Here is a 17,938-nt window from a genome sequence, read left to right on the forward strand (position 1 = left end):
TATTTGCATGCAGTAAATCTGCCATCACCTAAAGTATTTATAAAGTAAGATTGGATGGCTTTTTAAAATGATACTATTTAGTTCAAGCAGAACTTACAGGCTGAGTGAAGTTGTGAATTTGTGTAAGTGTATAATACTATAGCTGTACTACCTAGATGATCGGAACATTATAAAACCTATAAGCATATATTTAGTTCTTGAGTGGGCTTCCACAAACCAGCTTTTCCTGTATCTCCTTTAAATGAATACAGCAGCTTTGCTGTATTACTGTCTGCTACTTGCTGTCCCAACCTGAACTAACTTGAGCCTTATGCTGTAAAAGCAAGACATAGCCAGTTTCTCTCTCTTCAGATACCATGAAGAAGAAATCCAATTCATAAAGATGTGTGAACACAGAAGATTTCAAGATGGGAAGATGTCTACAAATTTTCAAATAGCTTCCCTAACCTAGAAGCCTGGAAACACTGAGTTGCTTTCCAGGTGTATTTCTAAGGAAGCGTGGATCACTCTAGTATGTGGGATCAGACAGTGAGCAGAGGCTCACTAGCTAGAGCTCCTTTTCCCTGGCTCCCTCAGTTATGCCAAGCAGGATAGTACGAGAGGTACCTGGATATTTAAATAGTTGTTGGCCAGTGAATAGGCAAGTAATTTCGTTGGGAGTGCAACACAGAAGAACAAAACAAAGCAGAACAGCCTGGATATAGCCATGTTTACGCTAGCTAAATCCTGTACCTTCGTAAAAATCCCACATGCTTTAGCTTAATTAAGGTATTAACACCTCAGACACATTGTTATGAGATAGCAGCATTTCTGAGCAGTCTGTGAACTTAAGAAATCACGTCTTCAGTGGACAGGAGACAAACATGAAAAAAATAAAGCATTATCTCACAGAAGAGCAGCACTAGGGGGGAAATTGTTTGCAAATCCGCAGTCCTTTCTTCTCTCTATCATGAGAGGCATTTACTATTCTTATGATCCCAGGAAGGAAAAATATTAATCAGAAACAGCAGCAACAATTTCTTTTTATTCTCAAATCTGTGTGGCATTAAGCATAATTATATAAATAACTGGAATGGCAGAAACAGATGATTGCTGGCTTTGTATGGGTATTGGAAAAGATTATACTGTTTTTATCATGTTTCTCAAATAATGGGTGTCTTCCAAGACTACTGTCAAGGAGGCTGCTTGCTGCTTTAATGCTGATATGAATATAATCTTGAAAAATACCAAGAAAGGGTCTTTCCACATACTTTCCATCAGGAAAGATTACTTAAATAAACCATTTAACCTGCTGTTGACCTAAAACCTAGTTACATAAATGTTTTAAAAATTACTTATCCATCTTCAGTAGATAAAAGTAATCCAGCGAAGTCAAGGATAACATAGGAAGTCCCCTAATGATGGCTGTATTCTCTGCAGTCTCTCTCAACATACGATTTTTCTGCTGCCAAAGCAGATAAATGGACTGCAAAATACAGGAGTGTGATAGCTCTTCCTCTTTGTGAAAAGCTGGAGGGAGACAGATGCATGCAAAAAAACTGAAAATTTGCAAGGTGTGTGTATGGGGGAACCTCAGCTATTTTTCCCCCAGTTTTTCCATTATTTGTAATAAGTGATGTTTCACCTTCTCTTTGAAACCAATAGTGGAAATGATTGAGGCCATATAAAACATGAATATTGAGAACATGCTCACAAACACCTGAGCTAATGTCATCTCAAAGCTGAAAACTAATAATTAAAAAAGACTGTGTTTCCAGATTGCTGAACAAATGCTCAAAACCTACCGAGACAAATTAAAGCCAATTCAGCATGGGCATGCTGGAAATACAGGCATCTAGCTGCAGAGCAGGCAGAAGTCAGTGGGTTTATCAAGCCTAACAAAGGCTATCTCAGAAAGACAGACAGCAGCTTCATCTACCAAAAGTAGAATCTTGTCTTTGCTGCTGCTGAAGGTAACCACTCCACTCGGTGGTGTGGAACGAGCAGAGCCTCTTGGGTGCCTCTCCTTCTCCCATCACTCCTCCCCTGCAATCAGACGCCAGATGTAAGTTTGGAAGTCTTCAGCATTTCGTCTGACAGAATAAATGTTATGTTTTTTCATGAACTGAGCTAGTCATCTGGTTCGCTGCACGTTCTCACCACCTGCCTCCAACGAGCACGTGGGGCAGGACGGCTGCCAGTGCTTCAGCAACCAGAGCTATCACTGACACCAGCAGCTATGTCAGACCTTCACTGCAATAGCATCACCCAAAACTGTGTTTTTTCTGCCATACAGCTTACACCCTCAGCAAGCCTCTTCCACGCCTTAAGGAAGCAACTGACAGCCATGTGGTCTGGGGCAGTGTGCTGAAAAGGGTTGGGATGCTGCTCAAACTGCACGTGCAGCTGCAAAGGGCTGTGGCTACCAGGGGTGTTTTCTGGCTGTAAATTGCCCATTCACCGCAATGCCTGAAACCATTTTTTCCACATATGCACATCATTTTCCCTTCTACTTCCTCTGGGAGGATGGTATTTAAATAAATAAAAAAGCTCTCATTAATAAATTTGTAATCTCACCAGCCACCTATATTTCCACCTCCTGAAGTGTTAAAAGAAAAAACAAACCAGCTCTTGATACTTCTGTCAATAAAGAGCATGCTCGGGATCAAAGGAATAAAAATGCTAATTATGGTGCACTCTGTAACACCTCTCTCCCGAGCCAAGTGCTCTGATTAAGTTAACCGTTGTGCTAATTATAACAGCGTTTAGCACAGCTGGGGCCAAAGAAAAGCACCTTATACCAAACCATGATGACTGGCCTCAAATGAGATGAAGCATATTTATACCCTAAAGGAAACTTACCTCCAGTCCACAGAAATGGCCACTGCTCATTTTAATTACTCAAAAAATACCAAACTTCCCATAGTTTTTTTTCCTATTATTTTCATTTTAAAAATTGTGGACACTTACAATTTTTTTTAATTTATTTTTTGTCATGCTGGAGTCAGAAGCTTATTGCCAAGAAATTAAGTTACCAGCTCCTAAGGGAAGGCATAGCGGGGTAACGTATCTTTCCAATTTAAAGGAAAGCCTGTTCTGCCTTTTCTTGGTCGATATTGCTGGGAAGCACTCCAGTAAAGAGAGAGGAAGACCACTCTACTCGATGTTTTCATTTAAAATGGAATAAAGTACCGTGCAATTACTAGCAAAACCACCTGTCACATTTCAGCAGTAGGTTTGGATAGAGAATGGGGGTGATAAACGATGGCTAAGTCTAAGTGAAGGTTAATCCTTCCCACCAATTCCATGAAGGAGGGAGGAAAAATATAATAAGATCAATACATTTCTGCAGCTCTGAAAATTGCATCTTCAGTGGATGCTACAAACCTTGTTGCACGTAGCATAATTGGAAGAAAGATTTTTAAATGGTTATGCAGTTATAACTGTATCTTCCATTTGCCAATTCCCTCCTTGAAGAACTAATCAGCCTTACTAGCTGCATCTTCCAATACACCCGGTTGAAGTATAAGATCTGCTTGCAATGAAGGAGCTAACAAAATTACCTGCACTTCAGTATTACTCCTCAAACCATTCAGCCTCCTGGAGCTTTTGAGTAGCAGCAGATGAACAGACTGTTTTCAGCACTAATTCAATAATTAACTCTGAATTAAACAAGTCATCTAAACACAATGATGCAACTAATGCTCCCGAGTGGATATGTGCTTTCTGAATTCCAGGAGTGCTCAATGCACTCCTATTTTGCTCCACAGATTTGGCAATCACCAAACACCTTGTGTGGCACCTTCCCATTCACTTCTAATGTACTGCATTTGCTCAAACACACACCTATATGTATAAATACAGCATTGCTTTATGTAAGTTGGTAATCTTTATCTAAATTCCTTACTGCTTTGATAGGCTGGTAAGGGTTTAAGTGTCTTTAATCCAGTGTCTCACCAGAGGTTTACTGCTGTGCATTTGGAAGGGAGAGAACAGAGGATCTTCAGAGGCAAGGCCCAATATATTGGCTGAGCTGTTTGAGAAAGCAGAAACCTGGGAAGAGCATCTATTGAAAGGGTGAAGGCTACGGATATTCCTCTGCCAATATCATTACCAAGAACACAATTATCAGGACACCATGCAGCATTAAAAGCTTTGGACAGGGGTCAGCGTGTGGGGTGTAGAGGTGTTCGTGAGGGATGTCAGTCTGTCACACATAATAGAAAGTATAGCAACAAAGTAAAAATTAGGGCACTTGAATTCTCTGCTTTTTCAGTGAAGTTTATCTGCCTCTGCCTTCCTGCCTTTCACAGATTCTTCTATATGTGGCTGCTCTGATTCAGCACCTTGCTCTACAAAAATGGGTGGAAAGGACAGGCATGGGAGGTTGAGCAGGGAGGGAAAGTGATATCAACAGCTTCCAATCCCTCTGTCTTGCAGCTGCCAAATGGCAGTGGCCAGGCCCTCTGGAAGGATCACGGCATTATGGGGAGTCAGCAGAGACTACGGCTGGCTGGTGAAGAGTAACGCACAAGGCTGGTTACTTGGCTAACAGTTAGGGTGTCAGACACTGTTGTGTACGCTTACAGTGTCAGTGTTACTTTACATTGTGGGTATCTTCCACTGCTGAGGTAAGTTTAAACATTAATTCTTATGTACTGCTTGCATTTCATGCCAAATTAATTTCCACTCTGCATGCATACCTCCAGGACAAGTGGAGAAAAGATTATGCAGTAGATACTCATGTACCAAGATGATAAGTATAATAGGATAAAAAGAAATAGTGGAATAATTGAGGAAGCAGAAAGGTAAATTGCATACTATAATGTTAAGACAGATCATTTCCTGGGATGACTTTATATGAGGTGCTTGTATCTCCTGCACCTAAAGTGTTCAGGAATTAAAGGTCACATCCTGCTGTCAGTTGAAGCTCTCAGTTGAAAATGCAAAGGAAAGTAAACAGATCTGCCTAGTTTCTTTTTCTGGAGTTTTATTACAACAGTGTATTTTGACTGAGACAGAATTGCTGTTGTAAAAATGAACACATATGCTATCTAATTATCTCTGTTTATCATAAAGGAACCAGAGGCACTATTAAAGCATGGTCACCAAAATATTTAGATTTGGCTAAGTTTTAGAATATTAGTTACATGAACTTTAACTCTTAAAATAATACCAGCTAATGACATGTGCTTCTCTTGGTAGTTAAACACTTAAAGTAAAAAGCTCGTATCTGACAAATTGAAAGTAATTTCGCACTGAAGTAAATTAAACGGATTTCCCAGATGTTGCTATAAGAAGAGACTGGAGGAGGTGAAATGAAAGTCACTGCTGATGCATTCAGACACTTGCCATAAAGTTTCCAAGAAGGAAACACTTTAAAAGGTAACTGAAGAAAAGGACACATCCGAGGTGGGAGGCTTGTTTTCCCACTGACAGTCCTCACCTGAGCCTCCTGTGGCTCTGTGCCATCTCAAAGGGAGTGGCCTACATTTGTGCATGAAACACGCTATGTAAACACTAGAGTGGAATGGCAAGTGAATGGTGATGTCCACAGACAAGCCAAAGGTGTCCTTCCTTTCAGGGTCATCATATATTTTACTGATTGTCTGTACTTTTCTCTTTCAACTGTTTTCTCATCCACCTGTTCCTGGAGGCATTTGGTTCCTTCGAAATGCTGGAGATGTGGAACAAAGAAAACTTTTTCCATTTTTGACTCCAATCTTCAGCTTCACTCACAGATCAGGATTTTACACTACAAATATTCATGAGCTATTTATGTTGAAGTTGTGAAGCTGTTCACACATCTCATTCATTTTTTGTCTTTTTTTTTTTTTTTGACAAGTTCTACTAAGTTATCTTCCAATACAGTGGAAAAATAATTTTATTAAAAGTAGTGATTATGTTCATCCTCTTATTAGGATTACAGATTTTCTACAGTTTACTTGGCAATCTGCTTTAAAGTGCAACAGATGTCAGCTTTTCATGCTAGACTAATAGAAGCATCTATACCATTCTCATCTGGTGACCAATGCAATGTACTAAGGGAAAAGAAAATACTTGAAGAGTAAAAGAGTGTCTAATTTCCAGATTAAAAACACCCCCAAATCTATTGTGCAATACCATGGAAGAAGGAATATAGGGTTATTCCAAACCAACAAACATCTTAGATGATCACATAAAAAAGTTTTGTCTAGACAGTTACTGTTGCAACACTGATTTCTGCTTTCTGGGACATACCAATGTTACTCTCTTAGATATGAAAGATTGATAACCTTCTAGATTTGATATCTATAAACAGAACATAATAAAATAGATTCTAAACTCCAGATGTATATTTCTAACCATTCTGGCAGACAGGTTGACAAACTGCTTCATAAATATTATTCCTATTTTTCACATTGACTGTCTTCAGATATACTCAGTGGTGTAACACTAATAGCTAAACCACAATGATGGAAAGCTAGTAGATCCTTTCACTGCAAGGAAAATTAATTCTAATTAACAAAAACACTCTTTTTTTTTTTTTTAATATTATATAAGGCAGTAGGAAAAAAAACGACTCCAAATGAAGCTTTCACCAACACCTCAAACTCCATAAGTATCAGCACTTCTCCTGAGAGACTCAGCTACAGCCAATGCTCATTTATTTCATGCTGCTCAAGCATAAGCACAAATTACTGGGGTTTGCAAGGAAACGTATTACACAGAAGCAGATAACTTCAGCATTCCATAGAGAGATAAAGAGAAGCAGTTGAAAACCTTAATTTTACCCCACCCTCTGTTTTTTCAGTATTTCAGGAACATACTTCATATAGCAGTGGATCTAAAATTTATCTAATTTGAAAATAACTGCTTTGGTTCATTGGTAAGGAGCAAAAGCTAACTGAAGAGCAGTGGGTACAGCAGCTCTTTCGCTGGGATTCTCTCTTAACGTATTTTGGCAATGAGAGAAACTATGTTGCTCACAGTATTTCATCACTGTAAGGCAGTTCAATACAACACGCACAAGCCATTTTTTCCAACACAAAGCTAATCTGAGAAGTAAGCATTTCTAAACAGGAGGAAAACATGCAAATAGGAAGAAAAGAAAAAAAGAAGATAACTCAGTGTTTCAGAACACTACAAATACCCAAACTTACCCCCAAAATATCCATGATGAATAAATCTTGGTGATAGCTTCAGGTGCCAGTACTCAACAGATTTAAGCCATGTCATTGGACTTACTAATCCTTGAGACTCTTTCAACCTGAGATATTCTATGATTCTACATATCAAAATATTAATTTCAGGCCATTTAAAATTCTTAAAAAGAGAAGAAAATCCCACACTTACCCATTTAGGGTGAGAATGCTATTACACATCTCTTCTTCACTGTCATAGCTTAAGAAGGAGAAAAGAATTCCTGAAGGAAGACAGGGCTAAGCAAATGCTGCAAGGAAGCAAAACCTCCACAGATGATTTCTTTTAATAGTGATTTTTATACTTTCTTTCCTTAGGTATGGATGCAATTCCTTTTACACTCCTCTCCCAAAGCTGCTCTGAGCCCATCACTGCACTGCATGTCAAGGTGATCACTCCTTGGTGAAAGGAACCAGGACAATTTCAGTCTCTGCTACCAAGCCCTATGAGTGTGTTTCCTTGCTTTTCCTTGGCTGTGCAAAGTTCATATACATAAAGGATGGGCGTTAGATAGCAGAAAAAAGAATAAAAACAAGAAAAAATTGAAAAATTCAGTGAAGACTTCAGTCTGGACAAACAAGGGACTCATTTTTATCATCAAAAAGGTTAAGGTCACCAGACTAACATTCACACTTTCTTACTGCGGGGACAAAAGAATACACCACAAAGCAAGTAGCACACGTAGCACAATTGGCAGCTGGCTTGAAAATGCTCGCGTTCAGTTGACTATGAAGAATGAATTACCCTTATGTTTGAACAAAAAACCCCAACCTGATCTCACCAGGCCAGAAGTACAGCCACATTCCAGGCGCAATGTGTGACAGCGCACAGAATGTGAGTTTCAATTTATTCTGCGCATTTGAGCACACACAAAAGCCTATATGGTTCTCATTAAAATAAAAGATATCTCCGAACTTATAAAAGAGCATGGAATAATTTAGGTTCTTGCTCTCATGTGGAAGAAATAACTTTTCTTACCATTTGCTGTGCTTTCTCTTGGATCTGTGATCAAAGTCACCTGTATTATTTTCATATCTATAAACAACCACCAATGGATTAAAGATCTTCCTTGTTCCTTCTTTTTTTCTTTTCTTTTTTTTTAATGGAAATTTCCTTGACAAAAGGCAACAAAGCATTCTCTCTCAAAGAAAGAGTGCTGTAGATACTCACCACTTTCAGCAAGGACATTTAGATGCAACTCTGCAGAGTTTACTTAGATTAGCCTTACAATGTTCTTAGAAAGGAGTTCTAAACCTTTCATGAAGATTATGTGTTAGCAGTGGAGCAGCTTTAACAAGCTCATTCATTAGTGACGGGTGTCTTTGGGTGCCAGTCCAGCCTTCCCACAGCAGGTGCTTGTGCTGCAGCCCTGCCTTACGCACTGTCTGGCACCTCCAGGCCCGGCAGTCCTGCTGTGCAGCAGGGCCTGTCCTGCAGCCTACACTCCTCACAGGCTACTGCGTGCTGGAAGGACCATCCCATGCCCATCGTGGAGATGTCAGGAGCAAAATATCTGACAGAGAACGTGTGGGTTAGCTTTCTCCACGTTCATAGACTTACTGTGTGAAACAGTGGTCGCAAATGTAAGGCAGATGCTACACGAGATGTTTACTGTGGACCTGATACAGAAGGAACTCAGGCTAACTGTGAAGAACAGAGCTCAAAGGACCAGTGAGAGAAGCATAATGTAAGACTGATTAAGAAAAGACACTGAGGAATTAGAAGAAGGCTACAGTTAGGGAGATCTAACACAGCCATTTTATTTTGTTGCTCAGATCCCAAACTGTGAAAGCCTCCTCCTGCTGGGCCACCATCCCACCTCCCAGGGGCTGCCAACTGTGTACAAAAGTGACTATCGAGAGCATTTTGCCAAATTGTGCAAATGAGCCAGAGGGGTCTGAGAGACAGTGGGAATCTCAGAACACAATGAATTAAACAAAACTGATGTGCACACATCAGAAATCAAGAACCAGACATTTGCATCGACTGTAGGTGTTTATGAAAGCCAACGATATCAGTGATCTTCATTTTATAAGGAAGCATTCTGAGTTGATTCATAATTAAAAAGGAGTCTTAATGCATATAGCTACTTAAAATTATGTAGTTACAATTTAGGCAAGCTATTGTTTTAATTTAATTAAAAGCTAGTTATTTTATTATTTTAGCACACAACAATATGAATCTCTATAAGGAAGAAAATGCCATGAAATTAAATGAAAATTTTGCTTTCTCATCCTGCTCCCCTCCAGCAAGCTTAATTCAAATGCTATTACTAAGTTTTTGCTGACATATCATCTACAGACAAGACAGAAAGGATTGAAAAAAATGTTTGGCAAGAAGGATAATTAGCTCTAGTTAAGTAAAAATGCTACCAAGAATTGCACTCCTAAATATTAAAGAGAACATTAACTTAGTAACCAATTTAACAGGAAGTATGTTAGTGATTGCAGCCAGGAACAGAATAATTAAGAACAAAACATGCTGTAACAATATCAGTTCTCACTGGAACTGCTTTAATGGGTACTTTCTGTTTGTTTGTTTCTCTAATGGAGAAATAAATATATGAAATCTTAAATAGCATTTATGTGATATGCAAGTTTCTGGAGAGAAAAAAAAAGTAAATGAAAGCAAAAAAGAAAAAAAAACCCAACAAAAAAAAAACCAACAAAACAAAACAAAAACCAAAAACCAAAAAACCAAAAAACCTAACTGGAACTTGTCTCTCCATATAAAACATCAATTTTTCATCACAAGAGCCAACAGCAGTTGCCTATGGCCATATCACCTACCATGGACTTCAGAAAATTATTTTACAAAATAAGACTGACCTTGCAAGTGACAAAGATGCATTAGGTCCCTCTTCAGTTGTTACACATGAACTGTACACTACAGTGATACTATAGGAAATCTATGAGTCTGCCAGTCTTGCAATAAGACAAACCAACTAAACAACCACAACAAAAACCCAAACAAACAAACAAACAAAGGAAGTTGAGAAGTAAGTATGAGCTAGAAGATAAGCTACCTTGGAAGATGGAGGAGAAATACTAAGATACCATGCTGACCAAAGCAGCACAGTTATTCCATCTGGGAAGTCAAGCACTGGCTCCATCTTCTTTACAGCCTTCCTCTCCACGTGGCTTACTACAAAAGGCACGTTGCATTCCAAAAGGTAGTCATGTTATCTTTTTTTTTCTTCTTTTTTAATGAAAGACACAGCATTGCTTTCTCTTCCCGTTGCAAATAGCTCTGAGCTGGAATGCAGAATAAATGCCTGAAAGACTACTCTGTGCTGGAGGGTTTAGCAGCAAAGCAGCAGTCTCAATATGAAACAGATGTGTCACAACAAGTTTTGGGTGGAGAAATGTGTTCGCTCATGGTATGAGAATGCTCAGGAGGGACTGCCTCTCACCATGCAGACACTGAAAGAATTAAGAAAGGCAGGAGCAGGCTCAGCAAAAGTCACCAACAGAAGGATTGATGCTGACTTTAAAGCATCACGAGCACTCATTCCTCAGTACTTTAACAAGGCCTCAGTGGTGTATGCACAGCATTAGTTTGCATTAAATACATATTCTTGCAGTACCAAGAGCCAGAGAGATCCCAAAGCTTTTCCGTGAGGCTAAGTGGGATAAGGTAAATGATGATTTTGTCACGAAAATCTGGAGTATCCTAAAGTTTATTATAATCTTTAAGCTGTAGTGCTCTCCCCAGAATCAGAACACAGAAGTAGAATTTAATCCTGGCAGATGCATATCACTGGCTACACATAATTCAGAATTACTCTCTTATGACATAGATATGCACTTAAAGGCACTTAAAGAATATATGCCTGCCCCAAGCAATCCAAGAATCTAATCTAGACCTAATTAGGAGTAGGCAAGTACTTAGGGAAATTAGTCATTAGTTTGCAAATTCAGACTTCTGTCTCTCAGCTACCAGCTTCCCTTTTATTTAGTTCTCTCTCCCTCTCACCATCTTTTGTGGTGAAAGAACACGGGAATAAAGCAGTAGAAATTTGGGAGGTCCTGCATAGCTCATCTCACAATTAGTTTCATTAGGTGGCATAGAAAGAAGAAAGTGTTCAGGAATAACTATTTCTAAAGTGAAAAAGAAGCAAACTAAAAACTCAAGGAAAGGAGAATAGTAGGAAGTCACTCAAAACCAAAAAAAGCTGGAAATCCAGGCTGTAGAAAGATGTTAGGAAAGAGAGAGAAGGGAGAAAGAAAACTTTTCTCCTCCCCCCACTCAGCAGTTTTGAATTTCAAAATGATATCCAAATGAACTCCCCTCCAGTCTGTGTAATAATCTTACCAAGCCACCTGTAATAGGCAATCTGTCCTTTCAAAACCTCTTTGCACATATTTCAGGCCCAAAACACAGAGAACAGACAATTAGCAAATGAGAACCTCAATCTGAAGGCAAGCATTTTGAAAAAATCCAGTTGTCATATGATGTAAATACACAACCACAATAACACAAATAAAGATGCTAAGTACAAACCACTGCTCTGTAGTGTTGCAGGCTAAACTTGACTTGCTAGTCTCTGATGTGCCTATCGACTCAGCATCACCATATCAGCTGACTTTTTTTTTTCTTTAGCAGAAAGAGAAAGCTCTGAAATGCTAGAGGATGCTGGAAATGTTTGTGGAGAGACTTCTGTTTTCCCATGAGGTCCTGAGCCTGTTCCTAGGGCCCCCACGTGCCGTGGCAGTGAAGGCTGCAGCAAACACTTGAGCAATGCTTTGCTGCTGGCTGGGATCCCTCGGCTGACTCAGTGTGCAGCAGGTCTGTAAGAGTAGGGCAGCCCATGTGATGACAGTCAGAGCTTAAGAAAAGCCAGGTGCAGTTGTGCAGGGTAATTGGTAGGCAAGAGCTAAGTAAACAGAGCTTGCCAGGAGGAGAAACTCAAGCGTCTGTGACATTCCTTACCCATTACTTTAACAAGAAGCTGAGAGCAGCCTGGCATGATCAGAGCTGGGTGTGGGCCATGACAGCAGCTCTGTGGACACAGTGGACAGGGGAAATGTTACAGGTCTTGCAAGAGCAGTGCCAAGCTCTGTTCCAGGTGCTCACGGCACAACCCTTGCTCTCCTTGTGGGGAGTTTAGGGAGCCAGACAAGGAGCAACTGGCATACCCAGCTGGTACCCGACATGGAAGGATACATACGCTTTGAATTTAAGTCTGTCTTCAAGCTCACTTTGTCCTTTTTTCTGTCAAGCAAAAATTTATTTGGAAGGATGATCTGGATGGAAAACTGAGACAGACAGGGAAGTGTTTGGCACTGTCATGCACAGGGACATTTGATGCATTTGTTACAGGGTGAGCTGGCTCCCAAGCGTGTGTACAGGGCAGCCCACTGCTCTCACTCAGCGAAGATTCATCTTTTTGATGTTTTAATACCTTAAAATCTGTGGTTAAAACTCTGCTCTTTGGACGTCCACTCTCCTTCCCCATGCAGGGTGCACAAGGGGAGCACAGCACAAATACTGCCAGATTGCTCACAAGAATCAAGTGGAGAAAAGACCTTTCTGATTCACCACTGCGCTGCAAAAAGCAGGGAGTGAGGGTGCAGGAAAGCACCAGGAAATTCAACTCTCTGCCCAGCATCCTTCACAAATTTACCCAGGTTTTGAGTAGCTCGGAAGATGCTTGTGGATGACTTGGCTGTTCAGATAGATGTATTGCAGGTGCCTTGTATGCAGCCAAAGAAGACTGCCTGTTATTATTCCTGTCCGCAGGCAGATGATGATGAAATCATTAGGGAGACCTACTTCTGAGGTCAGTGCTAGGAAATTTATTCATCAAGGATCAATTCAGCTAGGCTTCTTCAGCTCTTAGCTACTGGCTATTTGGGAGGATAACAAATCCGCTAACTAACTTACAAGTGCACGTTGTCAAAATTTCTTATCAACAAGGCTTGAAGTAAAACTAAAGGCTCAAACAACATGAATAATAAATGAAAATGACTTGTACTGGTACACTCAGCAAAACCCAGGGGTGGGAGGAAGTGGAGCTCTGCTTTGATTCAATCTCCCTTTCTCTGCATACTGCATTTCTCTTTCTCCTGTTCTGTATTCCAAAACAGGTTACACAGTTTTGCTATGCCAGAGTATAACACCTCCATCGACGGCTTGTGCTTCTGCACAAAAGAGGATGTGTGCAAATAAAGGATGGCACTAAAGAAATAATGCAACAAATCTAGAGAAATACATGCAATTATAGCACCCAGATACACAGATGTGGACACATGCGCATACATTCCAAAAAATTCATTCCAAGATGTGCATCTTTGTGAGTTGAACTGCTCCAGCTGGTAGATTCAGACCAACAGAAAGAAGAAAAGTTAAGAAAAGAAATGAAATGACATGTTGGGGTGCTCATCTGGCTGTCCTGGAAATCATTGTATTCCAGCTGATTTTAGCTGCTGTGGTAAACTAACTATAGTGACAATATTTTGTATACAGCTGTAACTCTGAATAGAGAGATTGCTGGAGCAGACGTAACCACCACCAGAAGTTTGGGACAGTAAACTTGTGCTTAGAACAACTGCAAATTATGTGCATGGGGGTTCTGCTAGGGGGACTTGTCTGACTGTATGACTATCATGTTCTGAACAAGGGTAAAACATGCAGGGGGAAAAAAAAAACTGAGCAAAAGAAAAGCAAAATAGAAAGCTGAAGAACAGGTAGAACAGGATCTGAACAGTTTCACTTCATTATAAAAGAATTCAGCACATAGCTGGAGGATAAATGCAGGCAGCACAGGTCTTGTAAAATGAAAAAGAAAAAAACAGCAAAAAACCCAAACAACAAAACCTGTCTAACTTAAGGAATTAACACGTTGACCTTTCACTTTGCCATATGGTACTCAACAATTTCTCAGTCTGAGTTTGTGCGAGGTGTTTAGAAAACTGTCAGACTTGCATCTTTCCCTCTTTGGCCAGATAAAATTATTATTGCAATAGAGATATTCTGACAAGCTCTAAAATCCCCATATTCTTTCAAAATTTTGCTAATATAATCTGAGGTAAAGAGGGAAGGAGGCAAGCAAAGGGTTTGCTCTGTAATACTACGTAAGACCACACAGAACTGTTAAATAAATTAAACTATCACAACAGAAGGCTCAATTCCTTCTGCTATCAACATGGATCAAAGAGTTCCCTTCAAAATACTTTTCCTCAAAGAGACTTGTAATTTTCCCTGCTATATGTTCACCTGAATTGGCAGAAAATCTCGAAGAGGAGGGCTGTGAAGAAATACTCCTGACAGTAAGCTAGACAATACCCTGAGCCATATTTACCGATAAATAGCTTAAATTCCAGAAGCTTCAGAGGGGCAAGTGAAAGCTCCTCAGCTTTAACAATAGAGACTCCATTGCTGCTCCGTAATCTTAATGAACATCCTGTGAAAACTATGGTGGCTTCAACAAAGCTCTGAAATTCTGTGCTGAATCATAAAGTGAATGAAATACAGTGATGGCACTGGTCTGCCATTCGGGCATCCCATGCCCAACGTATGTGAAGACTCCCAGCCTACCTAAAGGCACTCCAGTGCCATACAAGGTGGCTATTTCAGAGCTTGAAAAGCAACAGCAGCAGAAAAAGGTCCATGAAGTAGGTTTTCTATAGCCTCAGGTTTCCTGCAGTGCTGCTGCCCCTTGCTATGCTTGAGTGTTTGTAGCTCTCATACCTCAGGGTGAGCCTGCTCATACAGTGTGCGCGCTCACTGGCATGGAAAATGCCTGCATGGCTTTACTCTCTCCAGCCCAACAGGCTGAGATGCTCTTTCCAAGACAACTTAGTGGTTATGATCCCCACGATGATGCCAGAGCAATATCATGGAGCTGCTTTAAGTCACAGTTATCCCGCTCCACCCCACTCAGAACCGCACCGCAACATCTCTAAGCTCCGTCTGGAAGACCTTTTGCTAACCCAAGCCTTTTTTAAACAGGAAATGATGAGCTTTCCCTGTGCAAGTGTTCGTGTATGGAATTAATCAAAACAATCCAATCCCCAATCAAGTAAAACTTGGGGTTTCATTGGCTGAGATGGAAAGGCTGGGAGACACATCTATAGTGACCACAACAAGCTGTTTAGCAACAAAGCCCTGCAACAATCTTCGTCTAAAAATGACATTTCCATCTTTTGTTCCATGGAAGTGATAAACAAGATTACTCAAGCTCTTAACTGCTCAAGTGGGAGAGCATTCAGAGAAGCTTTTTGTGGTTATTACTTCCCACAGTATTTTCAGGGGTGAAAAAGAGCCCAAAATGAAAACAAGGAAATTCCAAGGGAAGCGGCATCAAAAATGAGAAATCGGGAAACTGTCAGAAAAGAACCATCAAATACAAATATCTTCCAAAATAGAAGCGTCTACAAAACCACTGCAGTTGAATTATTCAAGTCGAAATTATGCATCTCTATTCAAACATCGGTGCCAGCCATTATTAGGTAAGAAATGTGAAAAGAGCATTTTAAAACACCTTCTGTTTTTCTCATCCTCCTCTCTCCTACTCTCTAACCAAGTGAACAAACCATGAAATTATCTATCTCCAAATGAACCCATCCATGCAATTGCCTCACATTCCTCTGTTAAGTTTTATTGCCTGGTAAGAGTAAAAATTAAAAGCTTTCCTTAGAAACTGAGAAAGTTACCAAAAACATATTTTACCGTTTCAGACAAAACAGTACTGTTCAAATGTACTTGAGAGAGGTTCTACCATCTACAAAGACTCACAATGGTGAAAAAGTGGAGAAGAGAATAAATCAGATCTGCAAAGTTGGAAAGAGAATAAATCAGATCTGCAAAGTTACTCTCTGAGCACAAGTGTTCCAAACTGAATTAAAAAGAAAACCACGAGGATCTGCTTCTTCTGAAATAAGGCTCCTTATTCCTCTTTCTACCTGTCGTACACAACACAAACACCTGCAGATGACATGAGACCATAAATTTACAAATGAATAACATAAGAACAACACAAATAGAAACTTGCCAGGGTGAAAAAGAGACCTACATAGCACAGAACTGTATAGCATACAATATTTTTCAGCCCTTTGTTCTTCCAGATAAAAAATACAGCGCTAAGTAAGGCACAAGCAGATAATTAAATGAGAAGACAGAGCGTTACCAATGCCATGATAAAGAATGACTACCCTCAGCAGTTTGGCACCCACCACCGAGGAGGACACAAACAGTCTGTGCCACAAAGCAGGTAGGGCTGCAGAGGGAAAGCCACAAGCTGACTCAAGAGAAGGGATGAGGAAATATGGGGTGCAGCCAGAGGCGATCTTATGGGTGCTTGGATTTCCCACTGGACTGCAGCCTTTCCCTGCGTTGCACAGGAGATACGGCTGTCCCACATACTGCACAGCCTCTCTGATCAGAGGGTAGCTCCTTACTCCATAATCTTTCCTCTCCTTAGTACTCTAGCACAAACTCTGCTCAACTGTGGCTTTATAGAAACAGGATGCATTGCTTCACCAGAAAAAAAAAGAAAAAAAAAAAAAAAAAAGAAAAAAAAAAGAAAAAAAAGACACAGAGTAAGAATATGTCTAATGTCATTTTATTGTAATATAGGAGAAACCTTTATCAGGAGACATACTTGCTTCACTCTCCCCGTTTTTAAATAAAATCTGGTTTGTCCCCAAGCAAAACTAGCCCTCTAAGAGATGCTGGCACTGTGCTACAGCCTTTTCTATTTAGCCAGTGTCTGGGAAACAAGTTTTTAGTATCTACACAAGCTCTCAACAAAAATACAGATCAGTCTGCATTCTAGAGCCAGTGAATGATTAATGTCATTTGAAATCTAATCATAAAACCATTGACTATTTAAACACAATAATGGAACTGACAAGTAGAACATACACATTCAGCTAGAGAACTTGAGTGCACCACCTTTCTGCTGAGAAAGCCTTAGTTTTCACACAGACAAGCTAATACCTACAAAGAAGGGGAAAAAAGGAAGGAAAGCAAAACCATTTAAGATGAGTGACTGCAAGCTTTTATGCACGTAAAGTCATGAAGACTTAATGCTTATTTTTAAAAATGCTGTTCAATTGACTGAAAGAGGATGTAGTTTATTTATGGCATATTTTGCTTCTCCATATGCAGGCAAACTTGCAGCATAATATGTGCAATTATACTGATAAGGTCAGTGTGGCTTGGTGTGCCAGAAGCTGCCATCCACACTTCCTGGGAAACTCTTGTGCCGGAACTGCTTATGGGAGGGCAAGGAGCTGGGATCTTGCTGCTAAAGGACAGAAAGCTATTGATAAGGATTTACATCTGCCTGCAGGCTTTAAGCTAGAGAGATGACCAAACTGCTCTCCGGGCTGCAGTTCTTGCACATTCACACACCCCAGGGTGAACGTGGCAGCAGCACGCAGCGAGAGCACTTCAAGCAAGAAGAATGTGCCTGGTTGTGCGCTCACTCTTCCAAAACCAGATGTGAAATCTAGGAGGAATTCTTGACAGCTACAAAATTTGGAGGACAGATTTGTGTTGAAGGCCACTGTTCTCAAATTGACACAGAAGTTTCTATGCCACGCAACAAGTGAAAGCAGCAGCTAAAATTCCAAAGTCACAATACAATATGATATCTGGCTTCCGTATATCTGGGTGTTATTATTGCTGTGGAGATGCCTAGCAGTTGGCATTAAAACAGGTGGGCAGTGTGCTTCATGTTACTGTGGGGAGCTTCCCTGCCCCTAGAGGTTCTCCATCCCAGAAACTAGAGAAAGCTAAAATCAACACAAAGCTGCCCAGGGTCCCATGC

The 17,938-nt window shown here is 40.2% G+C and overlaps 1 protein-coding gene across 4 annotated transcripts in view; it reads right to left on the reverse strand.

The window, feature by feature from the left end:
* The window catches only part of PLXNB2 (plexin B2), a 249,335-nt gene that overhangs the window by 133,817 nt on the left and 97,580 nt on the right, over positions 1–17,938 (reverse strand). The window contains exon 1 of one of the 4 annotated variants that reach the window (XM_085218316.1): positions 10,187–10,205. The exons of the other annotated variants lie outside the window; for them this stretch is intronic. The gene's annotated coding sequence lies outside the window, so the exon portion shown is untranslated. Of the gene's footprint in view, positions 1–10,186; positions 10,206–17,938 lie in introns of those variants that run through there. 4 annotated transcript variants of the gene reach the window in all.

The sequence above is a fragment of the Meleagris gallopavo genome, chromosome 1 (genome assembly GCF_905368555.1).
Source record: "Meleagris gallopavo chromosome 1, MGAL_WU_HG_1.1, whole genome shotgun sequence".
In the NCBI taxonomy this organism is placed as follows: domain Eukaryota; kingdom Metazoa; phylum Chordata; class Aves; order Galliformes; family Phasianidae; genus Meleagris; species Meleagris gallopavo.